Below are 11,705 nucleotides of genomic sequence, written 5' to 3' on the forward strand. Positions count from 1 at the left end.
AAGCTTAATTTATAAACTAGGCACAGTAAGAGATCAACAATAATAAAATAGAACAATTGTAACAATATACTCTAATAAGTTATGTGAATGTTGTCTCTCTCTCTCTCTCTCTCAAAATATCTGATTATAACCATCCCTTACTTGCAGTAAATGGCTTGGTGTCACTCATTTCAGGGGATCCCTTGCTGAAGTCTTCATCTAGGCTCAATGCTTTCTGGCAAAACACGTTTTCTGCTCAGGTCTTCCACCCACAAATTTAATGCCTTTCCATCTTAACTAAGCAGTTATCACACACTGTGACCATAATTTTGCAGTTTGAGGTATGACAGCAAAACTAGTACGAAGTTTTTTCCTTCTTCACAATTTCACTGATAGATTTGTTCTTACTGTAGATATTAGCAACCTCAGCATACGATTGTTTTCTTATTAAGTCAAGAACTTACACCTTTTCCACCTTTTCCCTTAAAGGAAGCATTTACCACTTCTCTTTGGCATCTCTGAATTGTCAGCATCACTACTCTTGCGTTTTGGGGCCATTATTAAGTAAAATAAGGGTTACTTGAACACAAGCCCTGCGATACCACACCAGTCGATCTGATAACTGATGGCTACTAAGTAGCTAACTGACAAGCAGTGTATACAGCATGGACACACTGGACAAAGGGACGATTCACGTCCTGGGCAGGAAGGAGTGGGATGGCTCTACATTTCATCACGCTACTCGGAATGGTGCACAATTTAAAACATACGAATTGTTTATTTCTGAAATTTTTCATTTAGTATTTTTGGACCGAGGTTGACCGCAGGTACCTGAAACTGCAAAAGGCGAAACTGTAGATAAGGGGGGATTACTGTACTAGCTTCATCTCCTTTCGTATGACTCCAGACCTTTCTCCCGAGTTCCAGCCACTTAGATCCAACTGCCCACTAGGTGTTACCCCGGGGTGTCCTGAATGCCAGGAGGCCAAAATACAATTCATAATCTCACCTGATGCCCCCTCCAACAAAAATACCCATTCCTTTATGAGGCCAGGAGGAAGAGGAGGAGGCTCTTTTATAGTACATTCCATGTGCCAGATACTGCTCTACTTGGTTTTCATGTATTTAACTCATTTAATCCTCAAAACAGCCCAATGAGGAGGGCTAACCCCTGGACATCCCGTAGGGCTCAGGCTACGTCAGCTCATCCAGGAACACCTTCCTGAGTCCTCAGGCTGGGTCAGGTGCTCCCGCCCTGGCTTCCACAGCCCCTTGCATCAAAGTATTCATTGCACTGTGTTATGCTCACTGTTTACTCACCCATCTGCAGTCCTTCCAGACCATGAGCTCTCAGAGGGCAAAGGCCTCATTTATCTCTGTTGTGTCCACTGGGCCTGGCTCATGGCCAGATGCAGACAGGCATGCAAGGAACCATTCGTGGAACACAGGGTTATGTTCACCGGCTGTGTAACCTCAGACAAGAGATTAACCTCTGTGGGCCTGTTTCCTCATCTGTAAATTATAAAGACTTTAGCATTGTGTCTGAGACAGCGTAGACATTCAGCAAATATTTACTCATTGTTGTCATTATTCTGAACAAGCAAGGCAGGGCAAGACCTTCTGGAAAGAGTAGCTATCCGAAGCAAAGTCCCTGATGGAAAGGCCTGAGCAGTTCAGGAAGAGGTGAGCAGTCTGGGTTCAGACAAGGAGACGTTCAAAGGTATTTAAAGGGCAGGGGCAGGGTAGATTCTGAAGGCCGCAATAGTCAGGGGACCATCAGAGCTCCATTTTGCTCTTTAAGCAGGGAACTGACATGATCAGATTTGGGTGAAAACAAAAAGTACAGATGAATAATTCAAAGTCTTATCTCCTCTGTATCAAATGAGTAGCGACTCTGTTACCTTGAATAATGTACAGAGCCCTTTAAAAGAAACCAGTTCCCAGAGTCCTCACAAGTGTATCTGTGGATACCTAAGGGTCTCCAGACCCATTTAAGGAAATGCTGGGGCAGCCAGAAACGCCCCCCCAAAATTCAGGGACCCTGATTCTTGAAAGGGGGTGCCGAAGGCCCCCTGATCTGTGGGCACCTGAGCTAAGCTGAAGGACGGACAGGCCTTAGTTAAGTGATCAGAGTGGGCAGGAAAGCATGACGCTAGGACACACCAAGGGCAGGCTCGGAGACCAAGCGATTAGGGAAGGGGATGAAATAGTGGCTGAGGGACACACTTATTAAAGAAGTCACGGGGTGGAGGTTTTAGGAGCTATTGCTGAAGGTCTGAATGTCACACCACTTTCGCTTTTTAGCCTGTATACATGGGCAGACTTGAAAGGTTGTTTGTTTTAATTAAATGTATTTATTTGGAAACACTCTAAAAAAAAAAGTCTGTAAGTACAATACAAAGACCTTTTTTCCTTCAACCATCTGAAAGTAAGTTGCCAACCTTATATCCGCTTCATCCTCAAATACTTTAGTGGTGCATGTACATATGTCCTACAAGTAGGGACCTTCTCCTCCTTTACCAGAATACAACCATTAAAGCCAGGAAATCATTATTGATACTTTACTACCACCTAACCCTCAGATCCCGTTCAAGTTTTGCCAAATGTCCCTGTCTTTGTAGCCAAGTGACCCCCTTCAGAATCTGGCATTCCGTTAGATGTCATGTCTCTTCAGTCTTCTTCAGGCTAGAACAATTCCTCAGACTTGTCTTGACTTTCCTGACCTTCACACTTTTGAAGGTTACAGCCAATTACTTTGCAGAATGTCCCTCAATTTGGGTTTGTCAGCTATTTCCTCAGGATCAGGCTCAGGTTATACATTGTTGGCAGAAACACCCGAGAAGTGATGTATTCTCAGGACAGCCTCTCGGGAGGAACGTGATTGTCCCATTACTAATATTCATTTGATCAGTTGATGACGCTTGTGTCTACTGTAAATTACTCTTTTTTTCCCCTTGTAATGAAAAAGCCTGGGACAATTTGAGCACCCAGATAAACACTGATCGTAATGGATTATAACCCATTGAATAAATCATACAGATTTTGAAGAGGAATAGAATGCTGCTTTTTATTAAACGTTCAATGTATTTATAGTAATACAGACTCATGACTTCCTACTTTATTCAATGGGTTATAATCCATTACAATCTTTTTTTTTTTTAATGCTTAAATTGTCATTGATTTGACCCTGGGCTCCTGTTTTTGTTTTGCTTTGTTTCACATGTTTCATTCTTTGAGCCCTTTGTTACATTCTGGCAAAGATGTTCCAAGCTCACTTATACTTTCCTTGCCCCAGCCCTGGAATCAGCTGTTTTGCCAAGGAGTCCTGATTTGTTTTATTAGAGGATGGTGTTTAGAAACCAAGATCTAGGCACAAGATTGCTCATAGCTTAGGCTGTTGCTGCTCCCAGGCCCTCAGTGCAAATAGCTAGGGAATATATGTATGTATATAAACATATACATATGCGTGCACATATTTATATTTTTTATATCTGTGTGTGTGTGTGTGTGTGTATTGAAAACCAAGATTTCACAACTGATGGTTGCCAGATGGAAGAGGGTTTGGGGGAAGGGTGAAAAAGGGAAAGGATTAAGATGTACAAATTGCCATTTATAAAAATAATCATGAGGAAGTAAAGTACAGCAGAGAGACTATAGTCGATCATATTGTAATAACCATGTATGGCCAGATGGGCACTAGACTTATTGGGGTGATCACTTTGTAAGTTATATAAATGTCTAATCACTGTGTTGTACCCTGAAACTAATATAATATTGTATGTCAACAGTAACTGAAAACTTTTTTCATTTAAATAAAGAAAAGAAAATCATGAGTTTACAATGGTATCTCCAGCACCAATCCAACATTCTAGTCTTTTCTTTCCGTTATTTGTAACTCACTTCCCTGGTAGTGAGAAACCTGGCAGCTATTATCTTTCCTACATTTACTTGATCAATGTACCTATATGTAACCATTCTCCCACCCCCACCGTCACCCCAATCTCTGCACATAACCCCACATTGGTCCACCCCTGTCAGGGGGAGGCTCACTTCACCCCACTCAGGTTGACACCCCATGTGGATGCCCTCCTCACCCCACATGGGCTGATACTGAGTCAGGCCAGCCACCCCCCACCCCATGGGTTTGCTCTCCTGACTCTACTTGGGCTCTGATACCCTGTGCCCCTCCCCACTATGTCCCCACCCAGGAAGATGTCCTTTTCATCCTGCTGGGGCTAGCACTCCATGCCAGGCCACTTCCCCATCCCCAGCCACAGGGACACTCTCTTTACCCTGCTCAGGTTCCAAAAACTGGCTTTGGGTCACCACAGCTCCCCACCCCAGCCGCAGGCCCAGCCACAACCATGCTCAGCCCACCTAAAGGTTTTAGGGCCAAATCAGTGGGGAAGAGGAAGATGGACACACACACTTTGGTTTTTATTGTGAGCAGAGAAGCTCACTGGTGTTAGAGACATCACTTGTCTTCCCTGTTGCGCCCCGAAGACTACTAGCCCTGAAGGGGCAGGGCCACCCCGCTCACCTCCCCATCACTGGCACCTTGGGAGTCACTCACTCATGCCTATGGTTCCTTGGAAGATGGCAATGGTTGCTGAGGAACGGCAGGGAGGCCCCAGGAGGCCACACGCTTCCAGCACGTATTCAGAAGCCCACGCATGCAGATGGCGGAGAGCTTTGCCCAGGAAATCAGGCAGTTACCCAGGTGATGGAATTTATGGTGTGCTGAAAGCTTGTCTGCCCTAAAAATAGCTCTCTTGCTCACAGTCTAAACTAGCGGTTTATTTCTTCGAATTTAAGACCTGGTGTTTAGCACTGCCCATGCTGGGGAAGAGTATGCAGATTGGGTAGAGGAAGGTAGCAGAGTCCTGAATTCTGTCCCAACTCTGCTCCCTTCTGTGTGACAACTAACTTACCTCCTGGCCTATTTCCCATCTAGTAAATGGCAATTTCTAAGGCCTTTTCAAGAAGGAAGGTCTTTGTCTCGCACATAATTAGTTGAGGGCTGGTAGTTTCAGGGCCATCTGCATGTGTGGCACTGCACTAAGCACTCATCTCAAGGTATCCAGCCTCCCTATGAGGTAGGGGAGTCTCCTAAGCACTTGCCAGATGAGGGTGCTATGATTCAGAGAGGTTAAGTGACTACCTCTGGTTATTTGGCTACCTTTACACAACCGCTAAGTTCTGGAGTCAGGACTCCAACCCAAGTCTACCTGACTCGGGGTTCCCAGCTGAGACAGCCCACGTGTCAGGGCGGGAGCTGTGGGCTATGGTTTCCCTTTGATGTCAGAGCAGTTCCAGCTCAGCTCAATGCCAGAAATACTTATGGTTGCAAGTGTAGGCGAAAACCATCTGGGCAGAGTAGCTGGTTTGAGGCTGTGTTTGGTGATGCCTCCCTTGAGAACTCAAAGCCACTGGTAGGGATGTGTTGGCTGCACTCCCCTTTGTGCCCAAGACCGCGGAGAAACCTGCCCCCAGGGGCAAAACCTGTCAGGGGTGTCCAAGTTATGGCAGACCCACCAACTTACAGGTGCTGATTTCCCCTGGGGAAAGGAAAGGGAGAGGGAAGAGAGGGTAGGGCAAAAGAGATAAAACTGAGAGGCCACCGGGTAAGAACACCAGGGTCCAAATACCTTAGCAGCCCAGGGTGTGAATGTTCTCAAAGAGGCTTCTGTGGGGCCTGCAGGACGTCCATGGTCACAGCCAGCTGGGAAAGCCCACAGGTGAGCCCTTCTGAAGAGTCACACCTACCCAGGCACCCATAAAACAAACCAAAACAAAAATCTGTTTAGTTTGAGTCTTCCAATCCTGCTTGACCACCTATAATATAAGCCCAGGACACACTTTGGGAAACTAGATGTAGGCTTTGACAGGAAGAGGAACGTCAAGAGCAAGGCCTGCCAGGGAAGGACAGAGCCTGCCTCAGCACCAGGGGCCTTCTCGTGCAGTTGCTACAGAGCAAAGTGAATCCTGGCCGTCTGCTCGCCTCCCGTGGGCCTACTGTAAGACAGAACGTGTCCTCTCGGAGGGGTTTTCAGGGCACAAAACCACCTAACAGTAATTGGAACCTCTGAAATACCTTCTCAACATGCACATATTATCCGTATACAAAGTTTAAATAAGCACCGTGTTTAGTTTCCTGTATACTCCAAAGTTTAATTCCAAGCTAACATTTGTTAGATGGTTCTGAGTAGTTCAAAAATGGATTCCTAGTAAAATGGTGCCAAATAGTTTAAATATCAAGGACAGATGTAACATGCCACAGGCTGCTGACATGTACCAAGGCACCCCCACTCTTGAAAATAAATTACTGCCTTATAAAGGGACACAACTTTAAATTGTTGAATTCTTCTCCAAACTAAAATTAAGATGCTTATAATCTGAAGTTCACATCTTGTTTGCCTTGTCTAGTACTTTAAATAGTTCTTTATAGAAGCTGATTGAGCGAGGTTGGTTTGTGGGAAGGGTGAGGAAGATGGAGGAGACTGGCGATCATTTAGGAACATTAATGTAGTTCTACACAAGAAATAGTTTCAATTAAATATTCTAGAACATCATATATGAAGATATCTCGACGTTCTTGTGATTTATCTTGATTGCTTGATGAAAACAATCAAGATAGAACACAAAGTTAACAGTACTAGAAAAAATTAACAAGATTAGAAGCACTTGAAAGGTTAGGGGCCTCCTGTCTTAAATGCTGCCCAAGGTCCCAACCCTCCCACACAGAACCCTGATCCCCACTGACCTGGTAACTCCCCGCCCACCCCAATTCCTAGCCTCTCAAATTCCTACTCTCTCTGTCTCCTCTCCCTTCAAGCAGTAAGATTCCCTAAGCATCAGAGCCCAGGGAGAGATTTCTGGGCTGTTTCGAGTGTGGCCTGACTCACTGCACCAGCAGGGGGCACTGTCCACCCACAGTGGGAGTTTTGGCTTCTTCCTTCGGCTCCCAACACCGCAACAAGCCTGTCATGTGTCTCCTCCTAATCAGAACACACCATCTGTGCCTCAGTCAAGCAAGTCAGAGAGCATCACGACAGCACTTTGCACCCTTGTGCCTATCTGCGGGTCTTGCAGGGTAAGGAATACAGTACTAAAGGGCAAGCTCTTTCCTTGCCTCCAGAAGCAACGGCTCAGGTGTAGCATCCCACGGAAACGACGCCAGGTAAGTGGTTACATCCCTCCAACCCCTATTTTCTTTAGAGATAAGATGATATTTAAACTACAAAATGTAAAATGCCACAAACAGAAAGGGTAGATGTTACAAGGGTACAAATGGGGTTGCTGGAACAATGTTATTTAGGGAGTTTCCTAGGGGTATTTTCAGGGTCAACAATCACACTGAAGACCTACCATATGTCAGGCACATGTGTCCCTCCTCTAATGTTCACAAAGACTGGAGACAAATTGTATCCCCACTTTACACAGAAAGGAGTGCTAAGACAGGGGACGATCCCCAATTTTTATTGTTTTCTTTGTTCTGCTTCTTGATCAATTTCTCATCTATCTAAACTATATTTGCCTGATTCAAAAGTCATGAGACTTGTGTAAGGTCAGAGGAACCGCCAGGATTGGAACCCATCGGAGACCATGTCCTCGCCAACATTCCAGCTGCCTCCCTCCATGCGCTGCTCCCAATCCAGAGCTGGCAGGAGAGGGAATCCAGAGCAGGCCAGCAGTGGGTGTGAGGGCTACCAGGCAAGTGAACAGGCACGCTGGTCTCGCATGGCCTCAGGGACAGTTGCACTGGTGAAGGTCTACATCTCAGGGCTTGCCAAGAGCCCCCCACCAGTGACCACCGCCCACCATGCTCGTCATACCTTAGGACGCAGAGGTCCTTCCAAGACAGCAGAGTGGCAGCCACCTCAACCTGCCTTCCTCAGCAAAGTACCTGTGACTGCAGCCCCTTCGCCCTTTTTACAGGTATACTCGTACTGTATACTTTCTCTTGGGTACATTGTCTGCCATTTCCCCCCCCACCTAACTGGAATGACTTCTCCATTCATGCCAGAAGGGGAAAAAGGCTGAACAACAGGACACACGTGCTTAGGACCACAGATGAAAACAACCTGCAACTGACATATTTCCCCTTGTGCTTTAAATGAGTACAATGAATACCTACATAGCACAATCAGCTCAAATTCAGAAGCTAGACTGCTTGGGTTCAAATTCTGGCTCTGACCTTAGTAGCTGCTTAGCCTCCATGCCTTAGTTTCCTCATCTGGAAACCAAGATGGAGACGATAGCAATACTTGCCTGACGGAGCTGTTACGAAGACTAAATCAATCTGGATAAAACTTCTAAGAGTCACCAGTATATAACAACTTTTAATGTTAAGTTTTGCTATTACAATGTTATTGCTAGTGTCAGCAAATAATGCCCAAAGTATGTACCTATTCACCAAACTCAATCTTAAAGCAAAATAGAACAATGGGTTAATAATTTCTACAACTGCTGACAGGTATGCAGAATGGTGTAAGCTTTATGGGACTTTGACAATATCAAACAAAAACTACGGATGTACCTCTTGAGTAGATAGTCCCACTGCTAGGAATTTACCCTGAGGACACAGCTCCACAAATAAAAACAATATATGCACAAGATTCTTCACCGAGACATTATGTACAAACAAGACTGGAAATGTTCTACATGTCCATCTACAGGAGACTGGTTGAATAAACTATGGTACGTCCCCATAACTGAGTACTAGGAAGCCATAAACAAGAATAAGGAAGACTGAACTGATAGAAACCAACTTTTAGGCAATGCTGAGTAAAAAAAGGTCCGCATTGTATGCTCAGCGAAAAGGGCCTAGATGCAACAGCACCCAGTACCACCATTAAGCACGTCTACAGTCCAGATCTTAGTTTGTAAACACCAATCCCCACTAAAAGGAACCAAGACGCCTTGGGAAAATGGTTGATTGCAGGTCAGAGGTAGGGGAAATGCAAGGCGAGCCTGGGACACCTTTTTGTGCCAGAAAGGAAGGAAATGCTCAAAGACCAATTGGGGTGTGTCAAAAGAATGCAACTGGTAAGTCTAGTATCTAGAATATAAAAAGAACTCGCGCAACTGGATAAAGACAATTAATTTTTAAATGGGCAAAGGATTTGAATAGACACTTCTCCTAAGATATACAAACGGCCAATACTCACAAGCACATGGAAAGACGCTCGTCATTAGTCACTGACATACCACTTCACTCCCACTAGGATGGCTATAAATAAAACAAACAAGAAACTCCCAGGAAACAAGTGTTATCCAGGAGGTGGAGAAATTCGAACTCTTTTGCATTGCTGGTGGGAATGTAAAATGATTCAGCTGCCTTGGAAAACAGCTGGATGGTTCTTCAGTTGAAACGGAACTGCCTTATGACCCAGCACTTCGACTCCTAGGTTTATGACCAAGAGTAAACATGTTTTTTTTTTTTTTTTTTTTTTTTGTTTTTTTTTTATTTTATTGGGGAAGGGGAGCAGGACCTTATTGGGGAACAGTGTGTACTTCCAGGACTTTTTTCCAAGTCAAGTTGTTGTCCCTTCAATCTCAGTCGTGGAGGGCGCTGCTCAACTCCAGGTCCAGTTGTTGTTGCTAGCTCAGGGGGCACAGCCCACCGTCCCCTGCGGGAGTCGAACCGGCAACCTTGTGGTTGAGAGCCTCTGCTCCAACCAACTGAGCCATCGGGAGCTCAGCGGCAGCTCAGCTCAAGGTGCCGTGTTCAATCTTAATTGCAGGGGGCGGGGCCCACCATCCCTTGCCAGACTTGAGGAATTGAACTGGCAACCTTGTGGTTGAGAGCCCACTGGCCCATGTGGGGATCGAACCGGCAGCCTTCGGAGTTGGGAGCACGGAGCTCCAACCGCCTGAGCCACCAGTCAGGCCCCAAGAGTAAACATGTTTAAACAAAAACTTATATACAAGGGCCGGCCGGGTGGCTCAGGCGGTTAGAGCTCCATGCTCCTAACTCCGAAGGCTGCCGGTTCGATTCCCACATGGGCCAGTGGGCTCTCAACCACAAGGTTGCCGGTTCAACTCCTCAAGTCCCGCAAGGGATGGTGGGCTGCGCCCCCTGCAACTAAGATTGAACACGGCACCTTGAGCTGAGCTGACTCCCGGATGGCTCAGTTGATTGGAGCGCGGGCTCTCAACCACAGGGTTGCCAGTTCGATTCCTCGACTCCCGCAAGGGATGGTGGGCTGCTCCCCCTGCAACTAGCAACGGCAACTGGACCTGGAGCTGAGCTGTGCCCTCCACAACTAAGACTGAAAGGACAACAACTTGAAGCTTAACGGCACCCTCCACAACTAAGATCGAAAGGGCAACAACTTGACTTGGGGGGGGGGAAGTCCTGGAAGTACACACTGTTCCCCAATAAAGTCCTGATCCCCTTCCCCAATAAAAAATCTTTAAAAAAAAAAAAACTTATATACGAATGTTCACAGCGTTACCCATAGGTACAAGGAGAAACCACCCAAATGTGCATCAACTGATAAATGTATAAACAAAATGTGGTTTATCCATGCAATGGGTATTATTCAGCCATAAAAAGGAATGAAGTACTGGTACCTGCTACAACATGGATAAACCTGGAAAACATTATGCTAAATGAAAGCCAGACACAAAAGGCCACATATTGTATGATTCCACTTAAGTAAAATACCCAGAATAGGCAAATCCAGATAGATCTGCGGTTGCTAAGAAATGGGGGAAGGGTAGAATTAGGACTACTAATAGGTATGGGGTTTCTTTATAGGGTGATGGAAATGTTCTAGAGCTTGGTGGTGGCAATGGGTGCACAGCTTCGTGAATATACTAAAAATCCCTGAACATTTTAAAATAGGTTTTAGGTGTAAATTATCTCAATTTAAAAAAAAGGACACAGCTAGTTGAAGGGGTTCCCACTCACCAAATTTGGGGCAAGTTGAGCAGCAGTTATTAGATTATGACTTTTAATTAAAAAAAAAATCATAGTGAAAACCACCACCCCAAAAGGAAAGGAGGCAGAAAGCTCTTCTTTACAGATGAATATCAGCTAATAAATGTAGGAGGAATGATGGGATAAGAAAATTACCATTTAAGAACTCCCTGGCATGCATCATCAGTGGCTGCTGTAAGCGGTGTGTGAAAAGTGGCTTAAGACTAACATAGGCAATGGTGTCATCCCAGTTCATCTGACAGACATGGGGGACACCACCTTAACCACGGACTCAAACCTAACACCACCAATGCAGGGACACACTGGAACACATACACATACCACCTGACTTACGTGGCATTCTTGCAAAAAATGTTTAACCTGAATTGAATCATGAGGAAATGATAAGGCAAATCCAGAATGTGGAATTTTTCTATAACTGGCCTGACTTATCTAATATATTTAGGGGTGAAATACCCTGATGTTTAAAACTTATTTTAAATGACTCGGGGGGCGGGGGGGACAATGTGTGAATGTGTGTGTGTGTGTGTGTGTGTTGTGAGAGATGTGGAGGAAGAGAAACAGAAAGAGAAGGCCAACGTAGCAAGTTAGAATTTATATTTTAAAAAGTGGGTATTCAATGTAGTCCTTTTAACTTTTCTGTAGATTTACCCTTTTTTCAAAATAAAAAGTTGGGGTGGAACTTTGTATAATAAATCAGCTTTAAAAAACAAATTCAACATGCTTAAAATAAGTCTAAGAATCAAAAACAGAATGCATCTCTAATATAAAGAATCTG

This window comes from Rhinolophus ferrumequinum, chromosome 15 (assembly GCF_004115265.2).
Source record: "Rhinolophus ferrumequinum isolate MPI-CBG mRhiFer1 chromosome 15, mRhiFer1_v1.p, whole genome shotgun sequence".
Lineage (NCBI taxonomy): Eukaryota > Metazoa > Chordata > Mammalia > Chiroptera > Rhinolophidae > Rhinolophus > Rhinolophus ferrumequinum.